The following is a 9,946-nucleotide window of genomic DNA, read 5'->3' on the forward strand; positions in this document are numbered from 1 at the left end:
AAAACATAATTGCCAAATTGAATAAGTGTATAGAATATATATTTTTTGTCTCTCCTCCTTTTTCATCAAATGCAGCTCTGCACTTCAAAGCAAAGCAATGTTGTGTGGTAAATGAAAATGAAAAGAAAAAAATTTCGCCGGCGTATGCTCACAAAATCGTGCTTTAAAAATTTAACGACGTTTTTTTGTGTGCTCACTTACAATATCGTCACCTTTAGTAGCTATTTTAATTACATCGGCTGCGTGCTTCGTGCCAAGATTGTATGCGCAACTCAACCGAGGAAGCCAATGAGGAGGCTATTAGCTGGCGCTTGAAATGTGGTTTTCTTGTTTTCTATTTTTCTTTCAAAATTCGGCTTCACTCCTCCATCTGCCTTCTTGGTGTAGCCTATTTTAAGACGCCACTCAAGTGCTGCTTGTAGACGTTTAACCATAGTAAGAAAGTATTGGTAGGTGGGCTTCTTTTTGCTTCTTCTAATGCTGCTTTGAAGCGAGGCAGTGAAGAAGAAAATCGCTGTACTATTTTGCGGCTTTCAGATTTTTATTTTTGCCAGTAGCCAACGAACTGTGTTTAATGTTAACAATTTCCGAGTTTCTATTGGTTTGGGAGGAGCAAACAAACTTTTCGTGCTTTATTTTTGGCGCTTAAATGAAATAAATTTAATTGCAAGTGATTATATAATACGTAATTTAATAAACACCCTACCAGCAGTTGTTAGCAATGACTTACTTTTTTTAGTTTCTTATACTATATTTTGAGGAAAACATTAAAAACTTAATTTGATAATAAAAATTATCTATCACAATAACTTTTGCAAAGCGACTAATAAAAATATCTTTTTTCTTTACTTTCAGGTACGATAATTATAATGATGTGATGAATTCATCCTTGTACACACTTAATGGTGATTAAGCGTAAGTCTTTATTCATCTATTTTTTCCATTTAAATTTTCGAGTTTATCACTGATTGAACTTGGTTCAAAAAAACACAAAAGAGTGGAAAAAACCACAATTTGGGACGATCCAATAATATGTTTCGAACATAGATACCAAAAAAAGATGCTAAACATAATTTTTGTAATATGGCGCTTCAAAAATATAACTCAAAATCGGTTTGGCTGTACTGTTCCTATCCTCCGATACACATTTTGATATGCTTTGGAGGTGATTAACACAATATGTAGAGAGATGCCAAGTCAACGTTTGGCTGTGCGAAATGTGCTAAACAAATCCATAGAGTGCATTCTAGAAGCGACTCATACAAGGACGGGTAATGAAATCTTTTGGGGGTTCTGCTTTTGGCCAAAAAAAGCATACGCCATGTATAGGAGCAGTCAGATATCCAGGAAACAACCCTGAAAACCAGATGGACGATAGATTGAAAGTGACGATATTGTTAAACTCGAGAAACCCAAGTACATTAGATCCATTATCTAAAACGTCAACCCGACCGACCTAGAAGCACTTAAAAACACTAGAGCGAACTGAGTTCGGTGGAAATGCTTTTAAGCGAAAATCAGTAAAAGTGATGAAAATAGCCCGAAATTTATTGTATTCCTCGCATAGTAGCCAGCCCAGTAATACTTTAGGCATATGCTCTATTTGGTGTACTTATAAGGGTCCTCCAAAGTGTATACAGTATAGCAGTTGCACTACGTTAAATAAGGATCCATCCTTCTTTTGTATATAACTCTGTTAAAAAATGGTTGGTTAAGATATCCTTAGTATACACTTTTTGAAATTCGGCCAATTATGTAATCTCAAGCTATCTAATTTTTAGCTTTGATCTTTCTATAAACCAAATATTTGGTGGATGTACTTTCTTCGCGACCCAGCCTAGAATACGAAATCTAAACACACAATGAAGGTCGATGTAATTATTTATGTTGCTCATCAAAATTTCATACTTATCCTGCTCATACCTAGCATGGATAAGACACATTCTTAAGTCTGTGAACGCCAGCCTCTGTTGGTGACAAATTTGTTCCTAGTAAAATTTCTGGGCAAATGCCCAATCATGTGACACTGCCTTTAGAATGGTGGTGGAAAGAAGTTTACGCCCAATTAGCAGCTAAGTGCCTTTTTAGTACCATATACCTCGACTGAATATGTTGAAACCAACCGGCGTGGTTGATAAAGTTGAGTATTTTTTAGAGACTTATATCGAATAGTTTTCCTTGTAGGCGATGCCCAGTCTTATCGCGTGGCTGCCAATCGACCAGTGCCCAGTGAAACTCGCTACAAGCCTTGCCTAGTCAGATTGGGTCTTCTCTTTTGGTTGTACACGGCCACATGAGTCATCTTCTTAACCCCAGGGATTCAGAGTAAACGCCTGCTCTCTCTAGCCATCGGTGTAAAAATGATGTATGCAGTCAGAGGTATCAAGTTCGCCGTCCCAGTTGGCTCTCGACGCAAAAATTACCCCGAAAGGTGTGTGAAACTCGTATGTAATCGGTAGCCAATCTCATCTTAGGTGGCAATTGAGAAATTATGCTGCTATGCCCGTGCGGTGTGTATTATGTGAAGGTCTATAAGAAATAGGTGTGTAATAACATTGAGTGCGTCTGTGGGACAAGTTCTCATTTCCTCCGTGGAGATGTTTCTCACCACAGATGGAAATAACTAAAATCACTACATGGTCAGCGTACGCCACTACTTTTACTCCCCCTGGATGAGCTTGAGTAGTACTGAGTTGATGGTGTTAAGCCATAAAATTAGAGAGATTACTCCACTTTGAAAAGTGCCCCTACAAACTTTCCTTTTTAGCGTTCAGCTAAAATCGTTACGCTGCGAAGCATCGCCTTTAGCTATGCGTTTTTAGACTCCTCGACGCTAAGCCTGGGGATTTTTGGATAGCTTCTACCCATATATGTAATACTCCTATATTGGCAGTAAGAGCTAGTACCGTCCGAAAACACTACGGTACAGATATATCAATAAACACGTACGAAAGAAAAGGAACACATACGTTTATAAATAAACATGTACACGACACATTTACAAAACCGGCATTCAAGTACACAATACATTGACAAAAACAGTACTAGACTGTCTCGCTTTGATTTCGGAATGCTTACACATTGAGATGTTAGCTTACTATCAATATAGAAGTATTACATATATGCTTCTACCCAAACATTGTCAAAGGCTCCTTCTATGTCGAGGAGACTGCCAGATTATACTATTTAAATTCAACTGACCGCTTGACTGTTCTAACGACTTCATGAAGTGCCATCTCGGTGGATATGCATGCTTTTCCTCAGACATACAATCGCCGGGGAAGAAACCCCGAACCTGCTCGTCTAAGAACCTCTCGAAAGTTTTGAACAAAGAAAGTTAAGCTTATTGGGCGATAATCTTTTGGATGAAAACCACTTTGACAAAGGGACGAATACGAAGGGAGTAAATACCTGAAATAAAGAAACTAGTACATTTTCGTTCGACCTTTAAAATTTAAATTTAAAATGAAAATTTTCCATTAGGAACGAGAGCGCAACGTTAGCAACATAATTGCATCTCAGAAAAAAGAAAAGAAAAAAAATATCGGGGAAACTAATCAAAAACTCAGCGCGAATCGTGTTGTCAGTTTGTTCGCAAATAGCGTCAACATCAACACCAACAAACAAGCGAACAAAAATAAAACAGTAAACGGCAACCAACAGAAGGCGCCAAATACCAAAGGCTATACAACAAACAGGCGCAAGCGTCTACAACAAGGAAAATTACAACTACACGCAGTAGTAGACAGTTATGATAGTCATATATTGCCTACAACAGCAGCAGCAGCGGCCTGCTTGCCCTCCACCAACTCTGAGACGGCCACCCTTTTAGTTGCCTCGCCAGCGTCAACTTAACAAAGTTGCCAATTCCATTTCCGCTTCCGTTGCTGATGTTTACTTTTATTTTTTATTTTTATCTACATGAAACCCTATCACCTGCCGCATTTCGCTGCGTACGGGCACATAAATTTCTGTGTGTATCTGTGTGGGTGTACTGTTTGTGCGCGCGCGCTGTTTCAGTTTTGATGAATTGATAGATGCCGCGCGACAGACAAATGGAAAATAACCAACACAACGAATGGCTACGAGTATGTACGTGTGAACGTGTGGTTGTATGTGCGCACGTTGTTGGCTAAAAGGAAGCACAAACCCGGCTAGGAGTTGGGTTGTTGTGCAAATGTATGGCCGAGTGCTTCTGGTGCGCCAGACTATGCGCCTCTGTTTCGTTTGTTTCGCGTTGTTTGCTTACCAAAAATTTAAAGTAGGTATAATTTTTGCATTTAGCAAACATTCATTTGACGGCACGACACTGATGACGCAGTCGGCTCATCCGTGGACGTCCGCACGCGCTAATGCTTTAATCCTTTCAATCTCCACCCAGTGCAAATTTGCCCTGCCTTCATTCGTTCGCCGGCGCTTAATAAAACTAAGCGGCGTGCTTACGCGTATGCGGGCGTATTCCTTTTGGTGTTTGAGTATTTATTTCTTATAGGGGGATGGGTGTGTAGCGCTCTTCGACTGCTAGTCATTGGTTTGAGCGCTTGTGTAGGGAATTAAACCGATGAAGTATTAACGACTTAATTGCATGTTTTTTGAACATTTCGCAACCTGGCCGAGTGCTGCAATACTATACATACACTGTTTTTATGCTTTTGATTATTTTGGTTTTGTTGCCCTACTTCTAATTTCATTGGTTTGCTATCAAATGCAGGTGGTTTGCTGAATTAATAAAGTGTTGTTTGGATAGGGAAGTAGTCTAGAAGTCAAATGTTTTTATTAACTTTTTTTTACCAATTTTTTTATAATACTAGTGTTCGCGGCCAGCGGTTGAAATTCTAGTGGTTAATGGGAGTTGAGGTGAACTGAGAGAAGCCGATGTGAGGTCTCTTGAGGTGAGTTCAAGAGAGCTCTGGTGAGTTGAGGTGAAATGCGTTCAACAACATAACGTAACATAGCGTAGCATAACATAACATAACATAATATTAAAGAACATAACTCAACCTAAAAAGCATAATAAAATATAACATAACAAAACATTTCTCATGCTTCAGTTATATTCTTTTCTTTGTCTGTCTTCATCTCTATCACTTTTTTCGCTTTATATTAAACTACTTTGAAATTTGAGTAATTTTCTCCATATCAGCATTAAAATACCCTTCTGATGATATATAATTCTTTATACCTTAGAAGTATAGTTTAGCTTTAAGAGGGGTGTAAAGAAAACATGTTTGCCTATTTATGTATAAGATGTCCTACTAGCGCTAGGTCCAAGAGGATTCTTCAACACTCAGAGCCCTTTCGGAAAGAAAAAAGGATGGGTGTAGTATTTGTAACCATGAACCCGTGAACAAATTTTTACCATTCGATCGAAGTAGGGTGGAAGGAAGAACTCTCCATCAATGGCAAATTTAGGCTCCCAGATCAGTGCAATGCTTTTCAAGTAAAGGTAGCCGAAAAGGATGCAGGTCTTTACTGGCTACAGTCGATGAGATTTTAGTCAACTCAGAAAACCCTTGGAATGCAAGGTGGCTACGTCTGTCCGACCACGGATTGAGCGACGGCAGTCAAGGGAGCTCTTAAAAGTGAATGAGTCACATCTCTCTCTACTGGTGTGAGCTCTAACTGGCCATTTTCCGATTAAAATTCATGCCAAGAGGTTCAACATCAACTTAATGTCCTATTGCAGCAACCGCAAAAGAGTGGTAAAGAGTACTAATTTCAGCATCTGCTAGTCGGTTGCACAGCTTTCGCGAGCTTGTTTTGAAGCCATAAGTTTTGAGAGACTTTCGGGTATAAAAAGAGCCGCTAACAGAACGCAACATTTTTCTACCATAAACCTTTAGGCTTTGCCGTTCAACCACTCATATGTCTTATCTTCGTATCCTCTCCTTTTCGCACAACACAACACAAGAAGACGTTAACTTACTACTCTTAGTGCCATCCGGACCTTTCTTTTATCACACCTGCCCTCCTCAACAATACTCAACTATGTAAATACATATATTGGTTGCATATCAATATTTATTTTTCATGTCTAGGGTATTAAAATCTCCACAAGACAAAAGAAGTCAAGAATTTCTGCTCTTGGGCTTTCGAATTCAGAGAAGGCTTTCTCGTAGTTTTACTCTGCCGTACAGCAGGAGCTTTTAGGAATTTCGGTCATGCACTTTTTTATATGACGTCGTCGATTTATCCCAAGAAATTTCTTTCAAATCTCCCTTTGCAGTTTAGGTAAAGTTTATTGACCTAGCTACATACGATTGCGCTGATTAGGATATGAAATCTCCCTCGTTTGACGACTTGTAAGTTCCTTAAGAAAGAACCAATCAAAATTTCCCTTTTAATCACTTTAGACTTTGAATGCAGTTCATTTACACAAGAGCTCAGTTTATCGAATAGAGTAAAACAGCAAATGTGAAGTACTTTGCGACAATGCTGAATTAGCTAAACGACTATAAGTTCCGTCAACAGACGTCAGTTAAAGTGTACAATTGTTGTGAGGATTTATATCTACAAGTATAGCCACTGGGCGTATGAGTAACCTAAAGCAATGAAAGCGTCGCACCTAACCACCACCTAAAGAAAAGTCTACAATAATAATCAAAATAGGGCTAGTAAAGACTAACGTAAAAGCAATGGTATAGGAAAGATATTAGCAGGCAGAAAAGGAGTCGCGCGCGCATAATGCAAAGCGCACACACGCACGCCTGCTGTCGCAAATACAATATTAAAGTGGAAAATACAAGGCGACCAATGGACAGCAATGAATCAGCGGACCAGCAGGAATATTGATCAACAAACCTAGCACAAAAACGACAAAACACAACAAAACGAAATGAAATTTACATGCGTAGAGAAACGTGCAATAAGAGTGTGTGCAGAATAAAAAAATTGATCAAATGCGGCAATGGTGAGTAGCTGAACTTTGGCAAAGGATTGTAGCACTAACAATTGCAGAAAACTGCGACTGACTACCGGCAGCCGTTGGTATTGCCGCCGTGGATTGACGTGATTTTTGCTGATGCGCGTCTCTTGATTGGTTTTGTGTCTACAGGTAGACAAAGCGTATGGAGCGCAGGGTGCCATCCTGGCTAGCGGCCTGCCTGCAAGTATTGATAAGGCGCTCGAGCACGCAGCAAAAAATTATGAAAAAGTTCGCTAGCGGGCTGAAATGTTGTTCGAGTGCATAATGGCATGGTGGCTAGTCAGCCAGGCAATTGCCGGTAGAGCTGGAGTGTTCGGTACACCAACCGGGATGATGTCGTTAGTTCAATATGTATGTGCGTAAATTCTGAATTTTTCATAACTACGTGGGGTTTTCCAATATGTACATATATACATATATGATATGTTAAAAGTTGTAACGATTGGGTGTAATCTAACGGCCACACGCATTCGTACGCCTTACTTTAACACCCGCGCTTCTTTGACTACTCTAGCAGAACACATTGACACTGGGAAGAAGGTAGTAAAAATTTCGCCGGTAGCCAGTTATGATTTTATTATAGCTCGAAAGGCGATTACCCAAACCAGGCCTGAAGATTTTTGCAGCTTTTATATTAAAGTATCCCAGGTCTTTATTTGTGAGTAATGTATGTTTAAAGTCTTATTTAATATTTAGTAGTTAATATAGTATCATCTTTTATGCACTAAAAGTCGAATTTTATGTTTACATTTTTAGTGCAGTTAAATTAAACTAAATATTTAGATAGTAATGCACATTTTCGCATCATTCAGAAGTGGAATAAAGAAATATAAATAAAATCACAATACCTATTTTGTATGAGTAAAAGACCTAGTGCTACTGTTAAAAGTGCATACGTAGGTTAGGAACAATTTTTGCCTTATTTAAATCCACGACATTAATGATACAATCGCAGTTCATAAGGTGAGTCACCTTTTGGTATTCAAGATAACAATTTGTTTCTGTGATCGGCCCAATTATCTTAATATCCAACCATTTCAGTTTTGGTTGCTAAACCTGGAGAACGTGCTAGATGAGGTAGCAATTCGTGAACGGATTCACGTAATTTTTCCCCTTATCAAAGTAATAGATGTGAATCACATCACGTACCTCGGCCGGAATCGTTCGAGCAGCTGTTGTTTGTATATTTACTGGTCACATACGTCCAGGCTTTCTTTGGTGCATTTTCACCTGTTTAAGTCCACTGATTTGAGTGTTTGATGGATCCTTGTTTCAACCACACTTACAGAACGGTGCAAAAATTTGTTTGTAATGCGGTCGAATGTAGCCAAACACCACTAACGTGGACACTTGGTACCGGTAATGATCGAGTGATTAATCACGGCAAGCATCGCTCGGCTAGTAAAATGTTTATCACCGATTTCTGTCCTGCGAGTTTCATTTGGGTGGCCTGAACATTTGACGAGCACAACAAAATTCCGTTAACCAACTCTTAGTCATAGAAATTGCTGATGCAGAGTCCTCGTGATATTTATTAAGCATTTCTCTGGTTTTAGTGATGGCTTTTAATCCAGGAAAATGACGCTTGATGAGCACACGTAAATCATTTATTCCCTCATTTTCATTTAATGCCTGTCGAACACAAACTAGACGACGAAGAGGGTTCAAAGTTTGATAGCAGTCTATTAACAGAAAATCCAGAGAGCCGCTGACTTATCAAACGGTCCTCGTTTTAAAGGAAAACCTTCAGCATCTCTAGCTCGAAGTGATCTCTCAGTATTGTGGTGCTTTATTAGCTTTACCAGCAGATACCAGTAATTGTATGTCCACAAATTTTTGGAAGAATCAAACAGAAAGAAATGTTTATAAAAATTAGCTAAGTGGTCTTCACAACACAATTTCATCTAATCTCAATTTAACTCCTCCAGCTCAAATTAAGGTTTCAACGAATCTCCCGAATAATGATAACTCAAAAGCAATGCCATTGAATATAAATATGAAGCTTCAAGACTAGCCCCAGCAAGGACACAAAATAAGTTCAATCCCCTGTCCTGTTTGCTGTAGTCACCCTCAGTTTCAGTATATGAGGTTATCATACTTCCATTTGGAGGAAATGGACTTGCTCGTAATACAAGCGTTAATATTGCAGTACTGAAGAAAATTTGCAACACTGTTGCAACTGATACTACGTTGCTAGAAATTCACACGGAACCCGTGACACTAATTACTCGAGATATACTGCGAGTATGATTGCAACTCCAACAATCCCAAGTTTACCAATTATTAATACTTTCTATGAGTACCAAGTTTTATTTTTAAACCTAAAGTTTTATTTTAAAACCTAGAATTTTATTTTCAAACCTAAAGTTTTATTTTAAAACCTAAAGTTTTATTTTAAAACCCAACTGTTTGAGTCGCCTTGGTAAATATCTGGGAGGCTACTGTGTAATGCGATTCGAAAGAGAAATGCGATGCAACAGGTAATCGCCACTGCGTATTACTTGCGATGTATTAGCCTATCGCATCGTATTGCTCTTTTGCATAGCATTTATGTAACCCTCCTGGACACTGAAATACGAATTGGTGAGTAGATTCCTATTCCTCCTCATGTCCTTTGCTTTTTACTATAGATTTGTTTAAGGTTAGAAGTTCCTTAGTGCGCTTTTTGTTAAGCCTCAGCCGTGAGGACCTAATAGCTTCACAGTTCTCTCGATTACGCCAATGGTATACTAGTAAATATTTCTCAGTAGATCTAAAACCAGTAATTGCAGGGGGTTGTATACCACGCATAACTGGATTTTCGAACCGTGTACAGCCATCGTCTAGGCTATTTTTATAAGCTTTTATTTAACTTGGTCATCCCGCCCAAATCGCGGAAATTTCCAACCGATTTTAAACTGACTTCCCGACAAGTTAGAGCAACATAGCATAGTTCCAATCACGATGACAATGCCATTTAGTGTATAAATGAATTCCCCATATGGTCCAGGGGTTTTGATTCAAAGGCGGTCAAAAAATAGT

The 9,946-nt window shown here is 38.9% G+C and overlaps 1 protein-coding gene across 1 annotated transcript in view; it reads left to right on the top strand.

Moving 5' to 3' along the window:
* Positions 1 to 9,946, top strand: part of LOC118741023 — a gene marked incomplete at its 3' end in the record, with an annotated part of 120,271 nt that overhangs the window by 64,426 nt on the left and 45,899 nt on the right. The window contains 1 exon segment of the mRNA XM_036472811.1: positions 856 to 915.

Source organism: Rhagoletis pomonella, unplaced genomic scaffold (assembly GCF_013731165.1).
Source record: "Rhagoletis pomonella isolate Grant_MI unplaced genomic scaffold, Rhpom_1.0 Rhpom_scaffold_00006, whole genome shotgun sequence".
Taxonomy (NCBI): Eukaryota; Metazoa; Arthropoda; class Insecta; order Diptera; family Tephritidae; genus Rhagoletis; species Rhagoletis pomonella.